This window comes from Vanacampus margaritifer, chromosome 10 (assembly GCF_051991255.1).
Source record: "Vanacampus margaritifer isolate UIUO_Vmar chromosome 10, RoL_Vmar_1.0, whole genome shotgun sequence".
NCBI lineage: Eukaryota > Metazoa > Chordata > Actinopteri > Syngnathiformes > Syngnathidae > Vanacampus > Vanacampus margaritifer.
In genome coordinates, this window is record NC_135441.1 from 3576665 (window position 1) to 3588717 (window position 12053).

The 12053-nt window shown below is 41.4% G+C and overlaps 1 long non-coding RNA gene across 1 annotated transcript; it reads left to right on the forward strand.

Annotated features, from left to right (window-relative positions):
* The first annotated feature begins 356 nt into the window (after positions 1-356).
* On the forward strand, positions 357-9925 carry LOC144058702 (uncharacterized). Its single transcript, XR_013295461.1, has 3 exons — positions 357-665; positions 4443-4562; positions 9497-9925. It is a non-coding gene; the product is annotated as an uncharacterized LOC144058702 (long non-coding RNA).
* The last annotated feature ends 2128 nt before the right edge of the window (positions 9926-12053 follow it).

Below are 12053 nucleotides of genomic sequence, written 5' to 3' on the forward strand. Positions count from 1 at the left end.
ATGATAGCAGATACGTGCAGTAGGCATGGGACGAGATCTTGCGAGATTAAAACGCCACGAGATGTTTTGTCCCTGCACAGCACAAGATCTTTTTTTTTTCCTTCTCTCCGAGGGACTTCGCCTCCGGGATCCACTTATTTAGCGTACACTGCCAGGAAGACAGCCAAAGCAATACTTGTTCATAGCGGTATCACTTGGTGAGAAGGCCAACTTCAAAATAAACCTTACTATACCAATAATATATGGCCATCATTGCCTTGGTGCGCTCTTATTTTGAAGTTCTTCCTGGCAGCTGCCACGGCGTAACAGCTGAGGTGAATCGTCACAACAACGCAACGTTATCTTGAAGCCGAGTTCAAACCTGCCTGTTGCCAGCATTTAATAATGCTAATCAGCTAGCACTGCTACGCAACTACAAGGGCAGTTTGATTGCTTTAGAAAGGCGACTGCTTTGATGCTGACAGCCTGACAGACACACTTGTCGTGTTGATCACATTTTAACAAAGCAGGCGTACCGTACTCAAATGTGTAGATCCAGCCGGCAAAATCGCTACTGTGGTTCTCACGTCACCTCGTCTCAGAGTCTCAACTCAACTTTATTTATAAAGTACTTTAAAGCACCATCGCTGTCCATGGATTGAAAGTCAGTCATGCAGTAAAGACAGGTAAAACAAAAATAAATGAATACATATTGTGAGTCTCTAAGTAAATATTATTATTAACAAATTAATAACTAAGGCAGTAGGTAAGTGAATAAATAAAGAAGTAAATACAATAAACATCAATAAATTAATAGTGTTAAATACAGCAGACACCATAAAACATTGTAGTCATGCTACTTAGTAGGTAGGAAGTTAGCTGAAGTTTTCCCCACAGCTAGTAAAGGTTGCAGGTGGTCAGACTGAATGCTTAAGCCCACCACTGTCATTTTTTTAGTCGAATGAGGGGAACAAGTGTTAATATTAATTTCTCTATTATGTTGCTATTGGCTAGCTTATGTGTGTGGCGTGCGTGCATGTCGGCACCAGAGGTGGGTAGAGTAGCCAAAAATTGTACTCAAGTAGCGTTACTTCAATATAGTATTACTCAATTAAAAGTAAAAAGTAGTCATCATAAAAATCACTCAAGTTCAAGTAAAAAAGTATTTGCTGAAAAAAATACTCAATTACTGAGTAATGCTTGAACATGAAGTCTGATTTATTTTGGGGAAAAACAATGTCATTAGACATTGCTTCATTTTGACATAGAATAGTCTTTAAAAAATGCAATAACGCTTTATTGTCTTAGAGCATAAGAAAATCTAAATGTGTACAACACTTTACATACATTGGCCAACAATTATCCCCAAACCACAGTAAACTACCCCCCCCCCCCACACACACACACACTCACACTCACACACTCTTTGTAGCAACCAAGCACTAAACGTCTTTATAGCAGCCTTATACCTCTGATCCTAGAATCGCCTCTGACGATGTGTGACTTTAACTACAAAGACATTTTTATCCGAGTCGCAAATTTAGCCATGTACTGTATATTGTGTATGGTGTTTAAATAGTGAATTGGTCCGTGATTTGTACGGAAGATGGAACTCACTCCCATGAGCAATGTAACGGACTAGCAAGAAGCTCCGGCGTAGCATGCCGTACGTAGTACTCTCAGCTCAAACTTTGTAAATATTATTTAAGATAAATCGGTCCTTCAGAAAGTATGTTCCAAACAGTGAAGAGTGGAATCGATTCGATGTAGAATCGATTCAGTAAATTAGTATCGATACCCAGCCCTAGTTTTCAGCCATCGAAGGACGCTGACATTTTTACCTTGAACCAACCCCTGCTGTCTGATGAAATTGACATCAAACTGCCCTCGGGCTCGTATTGCAAACTTTACGGGTCACCTGTTTTCTCTGTTTGATCATGTGACATTTGCTCACCTGTTTTCTGCAGAGCGAGCCTGAGTTCAATTGGATGTCAATTTCAGTCTACAGCAGTGGGGCAGTGCAAAATGTCAGTCTTCTGAGATGGCCGAAAATGTGTGAATTAATCTAAATACTAAATCCATGAAAGCAATTTTAATCCGAATACTGTGTTTGACCTAGTACGGGCAAATACAACATTATTGTTGTTTCTAACCTTCATTATACTTATACTTATTGTGGTATAATGCTCCACTTATGTTGTTTCTAACCTTCATTTACACCGTTTCAAATTTCACTTGCTGAAAAAATTCATGCCTTCCGGGGAATATATCGTCTGATTCCACATAACTTACAGTATTCGCACAAATTAACGTTGAATATCAATTTACTAAATTAAATCAACTTATTAAATATCAACTGACATTGGACATTTTCAAGTCACACTTTCCGCTCCCACTTCCATACATATTAACTGATCATCATTACCAGCTCTCTGATACAGCTCAGTGGCGCAGTTGGTAAAGTGCATTGTCCGGTAACCAAGTGTGGGTTCGAATCCCACATCCGACTGTACATTGCAATTATATCCATGGCTGTTATGCTAATACGATCAGGAAATGCATTATAATTTCACAGAAATTAAACTGATAAAACGCTTGTGTCCCCATTCAGCTTTGATGACACTTTATAATAAAAACATGCCATTAGCAAGTTGCCTAATCTTCTTACCCCGCCCGCACAGGCGAACGACGCAGAAAATGGGGGAGTTTTCACGGAGTGAGGAGCGGAGGATACGCGCACAGCGTTTTGGCCTTTTGTAGTGCATAGATTAGAAACAATGGGTTTTTGCGCCTTTGCCCGAGTAGGTCTCAATCCCACGACCTTTCGCTTCAGCGGTCGTTTTACTCCATTCCACCGTGACATTAAATAGACCTGCATAGAAAGGCAGATTATTCATCCTTAACATAAAAGCTGAGTTGTTTAAATTTACTACACTTTTTACTAATGTTGTAAATTGTCTCTATAATTATCCCAAAGGAAAAATGAACAAATAAATCCAAAACAAACAAACAAAACCAACTTTTTGGACTATGTTGCACGGAAATCATTTTGTTTTAAATAAATAGATTTTGTCAGTAAATAGTGTATATAAATCATATTAGGCCCACTGTAGTAACTGTACACAATTTAAAACTCATTACTATTAGTATGAATTTGTCATAAAGTATGTTTACTTAAGCATGTATTTATTAATGTAACAATAGTATTTACAACTAGACTAATTTCTGCAGAAATTGCACGGGAATACTGAAAGCTGAATGCTAATAGCTGAATGCTAAGGTGAATGCTTATGAAGTAAATTGAAAGATAAATAATTGTGAAAATTCCAAAGTATTAATTGTAGTTGAAAGATAAATTTATAAAAATAACACTTGAATGTGAATTTTTGAGGCGTGAATTTAAGTTGAAATTTATATGGAAAAGTGTTATCTGAAAGTACCCTCCATTCATTTAGATGGAAAAGTGGAACTAATGATATCCAATGGAAAAATGCAAAAAACTAAATTAAATAAAACACTCAATAGCGCCACCTAGGCATGCAGTACCCTCCATTAATTTAGATGGAAAAGTGTAACTAATGATATCCAATGGAAAAATGATTTAAAAAATCACTCAATAGCGTCACCTAGGCATGCAGTACCCTCCATTCATTTAGATGGAAAAGTGTAACTAATATCCAATTGAAAAATGCAAATAATAATAATAATAATTCACTCAATAGCGCCACCTAGGCATGCAGTACCCTCCATTCATTTAGTTGGAAAACTAGAACTAATAATATCCAATGAAAGAATGAACAAAAAAAATCAATAGCGCCACCTATGCATGCAGTACCCTCTATTCATTTAGATCAGGGGAGAGTACACTCGGTCCTCGAGGGCCGGAGTCCTGCAGGTTGCTGATGGCAAGCAGCTTAGCTCATCAGCAAGCTCTGCATAACCCTGGTAACGATCCAGTTGATAAGAATTAGCTTAGCTCAGCAGGGAAACCTCCAAAACCTGCAGGACTCTGGCCCTCGAGGACCGAGTTTGCCCACCTCTGATTTAGATGGAAAAGTGGAACTAATGATATCCAATGGAAAAAATGTTTTTCAAAAAATCACTATGATATGGAAGTGTCTGTGATATTGCATGTAATTGTATTGAGTAATTACGTATAATACAAAGCTTAAAATATGGATTAATATTGAAAAAAGTTCATGTCAAATAAAATTTAATGAAATCGATGTTAACTTGTTTTGTATAATGACTATTTCTGGGGAAAAAAAGTGTTTTAAACCCAAACATTGGCAGGCCTGGGTAATGCCAGGCGGATGTTTTACCAGTAAGCTAAGTGACTTGGTGTAACAACGGAACAATCATAGACCAACACTGTTTCCCCGGCTGTTGAGTACATGTCTGTAAAATGTCGGCCTTTTTTTCTACCGAGAGAATTGACTGTTGTGATCATCCCGGCTGTGTAGATACCACCTCACACCAGAGTAAACACTGCGCTCTCTCTCCTGCTGAACACCATTAACGAACAACAGCTTCCCGATCGATGGCGAAGCAACGCTCAGACAGGCGTCACCGTGGGCCGCAAGGTGCGTTCGAAGTGTTGATGATCAATGTGTCCTGCAAATCACATTACTTCTTGCAGCTAGCTTAGAGTCCTATAGAGTTTGGTTAGTTTTTGGTTTGCCAGGCTTCAGCGATGTGTGGGTTCGGACTTCCGGGCTTCGGCGGTAAGTGGGTTCGGAATTCCGGGGGACGGCGCCGCCAGGTGCTCCCGCAGGCGAGGAGACTTTAAACGCCCCACGCTGGAAACGTGGGGAGAGCTGCGTACCCGCCGGGTATTTGGTGTTAGGTTCCGAGGCGGCCGAACTGCGCTGGCACCCCCACGCCGCCTGCGGCCCGACCTTGAACTAAGTTGAGTGGACGCGGGCGAAGGGGAGGCCAAACCGACTGCCGGTTGCCTCCCTGACCCCAGGGCTCCGGGTTGCGGGCGGGCGCGTGCCCTCCCTCCTTTCGGTAATGATCCTTCCGCAGGTTCACCTATGGAAACCTTGTTATGACTTTTGCTTCCTCTTGATAATCAAGTTAGCTCGTCTTCTGAGCACGCCGTCAGTGGGACCCATCCGAGGACCTCACTAAGCCATCCAATCAATAGTAGCGACGGGCAAAGGCTACAAAGGGCAGAAACTTAAGAGCATCACAGACCTGTTATGGCTCAATATCCCGTTTTCCCGCTTTCTGGATCAACATGCAGCGCCTAGAGTGCAAACTGGCTGATCTGGCGCAGTCTAGCGTGCACATGTGTGATGTGACTGTGCGAAGTCCCACCCTTGGCGAGCCTGAGATCGCCGAGACCCAAAATGAGCTTATCAGAAATGACCATTTCCGTGACTGTGTCGGCGACCATAGAACTGACCAACTCCCAAAGCCACTGCCTACATCCCTGTGGTGGTTGTCGGCGCGAGGCATGTAGGTTTTTTTTTTCACCCGAAAAAGCTGGATGTCGCTCGGGGTTAAGTGGGCATACTGTATGCGGACACGGTGCTGTAAAGGAAAAGCCCACTGCAATAGATACAATGTATGTAGTTAAAGTGCTCGACGTCGGCCTTTGGCTACAAGTTGACTCGCACCAGCTACCGACATCCAGCTGTTGTGCTCATAGTCGCCGGTTGCCTCCGCTCATTGGATCCCTTTGCAAGACCCATGAAACTGGCTTCTTCTTTGCGATCCGCATGGACGCTTTCGATGTTGCGAGCGTTTTTTACATTGGCATTTTGACAGAAGAGGCAATAGTGGCGGTTGGTGACCTCGCTACCGAAAGAGGCGTGGTTGAGTCGTGAAGGAGGCAGCGAGGTCTTGACCTGTGGGGATCGACAGGGACGTTGGATCATTATTTCAAACCAGCAAAGCTCCCCTTTAAATGTGGTTTAAATGCATGCAAACTCACCGCGTCAAAGAGCCTCCTTGTTGCCGGGAGAATGCGCTTACAACGCCGCAACTTGCTTGTCGTGTGGCGGCGGTCGGTCTTCCGTGTGGAGCTAGCTTGCCAAGCAGCACTCACTTCTCTTGATTGGCCATTACGCGCAGCTGCGAGCCAAAAGGTCCTTGCAAAGTGTGGGGATATCCGCTCTCATTGGTGCGCCGTGTGGGTCCTTACACTGTGTGGGGACCTCCGTTCTCATTGGTGACAAATGGAGGCGCGTCCTTGTAAGGTATTCGAAACGAGAGCACACATGCACGCGCGCACGCACGTACACGCTCACACACACACACACACACACACACACACACACACACGCACACACACACAGTCAGGGGGCCAAGGCCGTAGGCCTGACAGTTTATGCCAGTCAAACCAACAACAATGATTTCTTACTCAACCTGAATTTAAGAGCACTTTGATTTGTCTGTCTTTTGTACACCTTGTTACTCCTTTACCATAAATATAGAAATGTCTCTCACTTCAGAAATCAAAGTATTCTTTGGTCCTCATCAAGGGGGGAAAAATCATCTAAGTGTGTTTTTTTTATAACTTCTCTTTTTGATAACATCGTCTCTTGTCTTACATAGTTCATCTCATTTGATAGAATTAGCTTTTCCTTCATATTGTAGAGAAGAGTGTGTCAAGATGTATTCTGTCTTACATATTTAATTATTTTTAGACAAGTGAAATATTACAGTGAGATGTGAAAATAACATTTACATTTTTTAATTGCATCATTATTGTGTCAAATCAGGCTTCAACGCTGACCAATCATTTTATTCCCACTCAGCTAATAATAAAATTACTTTTAAATAAAATTACCAAAACCATCCACCTGAATGGATATCAGAGACATAAGAAGATCCTCGAAACCTCTTCTCTTCACCCACCAATAATAAACGTTGAGTTTGTTAAAAAGTACTTTTTACTTTCACAGCTCTGCTATCTATATTATTATATTATCATTTTAGACATTTCAATCATGTGGTGGATAGTTTTTAAGGAAGAAGTACTTGATAGTGGGATCAGATACAATGTCAAAGGTGTTGAGGAAGACACATTAGCCTAAGGCAGCCACCCACCACCTGCTGCATCTTCAACCTTTATTCAGAACCAGTAGAGCTAAAGGTTCTAGATAATAGGTGTCACTGTGTATGGGTAGGTTCATACGTAAATGGGCTTGTGAAATAGGTTTTGATCTTGGAGAGTTAGCAGGCAACCTGCTGTGGAGCAGAAGCACAGATGACCCTGCCTGAGATTAAACCACTAAAGACATTAGAGCTGCGAAACCTGTTAACTAGAAAAACCTCATGCAAGCACAGGCAGAAAATGGCAACTACACTAAAAAGGCTAGCATAGACACAACTAAGGAAGCTCTTTTCTGTGAGGCATCAATGACAACCAGATGATCAACTGAGTATTTGAGTCCCTTAAAAAGTGTTGTATAAAGTTGAGTATTCCAACTATCATTTTTGTTGACTGTGCCAGTGCTTTCGGAACTTTGGCTGAAAATTAAAAGAATCAATACACTGGTACATTGGGTTTGAAAAACTCATATAGCTGACGTCCGATTTGGTGGATGAGCAGAGCCCAATGCTGAGTTGAGAGCTCCCCTTAGTCCAACTAGAATACCCTGTTTAAACCCGTTATAAAACAAACTGCAACTAGTTCAGGGTGTACCCCGCATACGGCCCGAAGCATACTCCTGCACCCCTGCAACTTTGGTAAAGAGTAAGCGGTTCAGTAAATGGATGGATGGATAAAACAAAGTGCAAGTAAGACATCAGCAATAATGAACGGAGGAACATCCAGAACTAATGTGATCCTGGGGGCGGGAGGGATTTTCAAATCTCAATCCAAAAAGATTGGGATTATTCTGATCCAATCCAGCAAAATTTTGAAATACTTGGATAGAAAATCCTGATCCATGAAAATGGGATTGGAGATCTGGATCAGTTTACTCTCAATTAAAATGTTTGAAATACTGGGCTCAGATGACACAGGGCTAATTGATACCCTTCTTAACAGTATTTTAGATATGAAGTCATGAATGGCAGTGAATTTCCTACCACTCCACCAGGACAAAAGAGAGAAACTGTTCAGTGCAAGATTTTAACCCCTTATAATTTGTAAAGACCCTGGTCATATTTTTTGTTACTCTGACCCTATTGTTAATCCATACATAAAAAAAAATGTAACCAACTTTTTACTAGGATGCTGCACAAATTGGTGGTTTGGTTATGGGATTCAAGTGCATGTGGAAAAGCAATTAGCGAATCAGAATTTTCTGATTTGAGTCCGAACAAATCTTATATTGTTGCTGTGTAGAACTGTATCTTGTAGGTGATCTGATCAACAGCATCTGGGAACTTGGTGTAATCTTTCCGCAGTTCACATATTACTTTGAAGACTTTGCATTATTTGGCTAACAGTTGATTCACCCACACTGCACAAATCTTCAGTTTCACGGTAGAAAGTTCCACATGCCAAAAACATCAAGGTAATTAGTATTTGTAAGGGAGGAGGTATAAGAGTTATCTTTACCAAATCTTGACAGCTTTGTCTGAAGCAAACAAATGACACCAGCTGCATTGTCTGTTCATAGGAAAATGATCACGGAAATCTGTATCATGAGTCATTAAGCAGGTAATTTCTGTCTCTGATGATTCTTTGTTCTGGTCTTGGTGGTGGTCTTTCAGCGTCATTTATGTAATTCATTTTCAGCATGCGGAGCATGCATTCAGCCTTTACTCTAACCGCTGGACAGCCTAATTAAAATCTTAATTTAGACCCGCTTCAGGTCTAGTCTTTTTCAAGACAGGGGATTATATAACTCAAGACAAGGACTAGTTTGAGACTATTTTAATAAATGTCTAAGAAAACTATTTCAATAAATTCTGGAGGAAAATGTGAATTACTCTAGGAGTAGGCTTAATTCCTGTACGGGGAAATGGCCCTATGGCCAGTTGACTAAGCATAAATTGTTTTGGACGAATTACTTTTGCAGAGATTAGTTTCTATTTTTATAAGCATATGATATTAGTTTTGAACATTTTATTGCAAAGTATCAATTATCATGTTTATTATACAACAATATTGGCAAATTAATCTTAATAATATTACAGATCCCCTTAGTTACCGACCGTGCACAAAGGAAAAACGGAGGCAGAAGCTGTTGCTTTGTTTTATTGCAACCGCGGCTGGGAGAGGAGAGGAGACGCGAGACCTTAACTCACGCTCGGCTCCGTCCGACTCTCTCTCCTCCCCCGGCCACCTCGTCGCTTTTATTACAGTTAAGTTTCAGTTTCGTTTCATACAAAACATGGTTAAGTTTCTGTTTTCATACGTCATGGAAAAATACAAAACATTAGAGAAAGTTGAGCGGCGCCTCTAAACGACAGTTGATAATATAAAAACATAAAAATATATACAGGATATTCTTTAAAATACACATAATGTTAAGACTACTGTTTTAAGCAACTTCACACTCTTGAAGGCTACTGCAGCTTATTCGATCAGTCCTGCATTGTTCTCCACCAGGCCTCCCGCTCAGCTGAGTCCTATCATCCCCCGCCCAGCTTCATCTCACATCATCTCATGCAAGTGAATGTCCAGCCAAATGCACTTGACCTTGGCTGACAATTGGGAGTCATGCAGCAGGGGCCTGGCGCTGGAATCTTCAATGCATGGCTTGGTGCCTGTGCCGATAGCGTTTGGAGCATTTGGCAGAGATTTTGGGCTTTGAGTGAAGATCACTCTGCCATCTCAAGTACTGTAGAAGAGGGGGCTGACAATTGGAGGAAGCAGAGGTCTCTGACACATCCATATTAGTCAAAACAGAATGTTGTTGGTAAACAAACAAAGTGTGATGTCAAGTACTGTACATGAAGTTTCTGAGACATTCAGAAAAAAATACTGTCAGTAAGAATTGTTTCAATTGTCAAGAGAATAGAAACATTTATGTCTGTCTCCCTGTCTCTTTCTCGCGCGCACGTTCACACACACACACACACACACACACACCAAATTAGTGTCAACAGTCACTTAGCTTTACTGACTGATGCCCAATGACATGACTCTGACATCATACACAAAATAGGCCAAATTTTCAGAGTGAAATAGGGGTGCATTTGTGTCCACAAGTTCGAGCCCACAGGTTGTCATTCTAACAAAATTCGGGCTACCACACTTCATAAGACAGATCCCTCCCTATAATGAGTTGATTTCACTTTGGCAAGACATATTTTGTAAAAATGTCAAGCGTTTTTAATCTTTGGAGGTTTTTTTTTTTTTTTTTGTAACAGAACAGGCATTTTAAGAAATTTATATGTCTGCACAGTTCGCTTGAGACTTTTTACAAGTGAAAATCTTGACCGGCTGTATATTACAGCGTACTGTCAAAACAAATAATACGGTCAGAAAGTTCAAATTTAATGCGGATTCATGGAGGTTATTTAAACCGGAAACCAAAATCTACGACTGTAACTACAGTTTTATGAATCCCGGATGACCGTCAAATGGCGGTGCTTCAAGCACTGAATGTTCTCTACGCGCATGCACAGTTCGAGTTATGCATACCAAAATAGTCATCTATGGACCCATGGGTGACCCAAGAAGGGTATAAATTCTGGTGTCTCCAGAGGTTCATTTCCTGCGGAATTTTCTCCCGTGAACATGAGGATTTCGGGTGACAGGACGCTGTGGTGGTCATCTGGGACTCATAGAACCGTTATTAGTCGTAACTTTCGTTCCATTACATCCCTATCGACCGCAAAAATAGTGATGATTAAAGCACTAAATGTCTAATACCGGCGTTGTCACGATGAATCCCAGACACAAAACTCATTGAGAAGCCCCAGCAGGATCGAAGACCACACGCAGTGGATGGGGAGAGGTGACATCCACGCAATAAGCGAAGTGCGCATTACGTTTGCGCATGCGTGAAAATCAAGTTTTAAAAAAAGCCGTTATATGAATGGCGCCAAATGGAGTGCTGGAAGTGAAGCACGTCCGCCTCCCAGTGCAGAGGATGTGAGACCGAGTCCAGGCTTCGGCCTTCCTGGGTGGAGTTTGCATGTTCTCCCCGTGCTTGCGTGGGTTTTCTCCGGGTACTCCGGTTTCCTCCCACATTCCAAAGACATGTATGTCAGGTTAATTGAACTCTCCAAGTTGTCCATAGGTGTGATTGTGAGTGTGGATGGTTGTTTGTCTCTGTGTGCCCTGCGATTGGCTGACAACCAGTTCAGGGTGTACCCTGCCAACTGCCCGAAGCCAGCTGGGATAGGCTCCAGCCCCCCCCCCCCCCCCCCCCCCCCCGCGACCATTGTGAGGACTAGCGGTTAAGAAAATGGATGGATGGATGGATGGATGATTTAAACTCCTGAAGTGTAATTTAAATATTTTAATAGTTAAATGGTGTCCAAAGTAGTTGGATAGAGTACTAACTAACTACAAAAATTGGTGCATTAATCATGTATTAACGCAGATTAATCACACTATTAATTTTGAGCGCAAATAATCCTTTAACTGATAGCGGATGGTTACGTTAAATGTAGCACAGTTTGTTTTTGAGCAATAAACATAACTACATGCATTGAAGTAAAGGATTTTGCGTCTGACATTGGGAATGTCAGACCCAAAATGTTTTTTTTTTAATTATGCAACTAACTGACTAACTAACTGACAACTAACTGATTAGAAAATGAGGATGAGAGTGTGCAGTGGATCAAAAAATTGTGATGACTAATCAAAATTCTAAGATGTGATATTATTTTTTAAATCATGTAATAGTAGTAAAGTATGTTAAAGTTTGGGTCTCAAACATTTCAGTTATCGAAAAAATACACGGACTGAGCAGATGTCCTTCTCACCCGTGTATTTTTCTAATGCTTCGCTTCATTAAGCCCTCGCCAGTTGATGTTACATTAAACGTTAGAACGTCAAGCATATTTTGTGACTGCATCGCTCAGTGGTTACAGGCTACTCGCAATCGAATCCCCTTTTCAACCCCCCCACCCCCCCTCTTTTTTAAAATGGTCTGCTCGACCATTTGGTAGACCACATTTTGAGTCCCTATTTTGTATTGGAAAATGTGTTG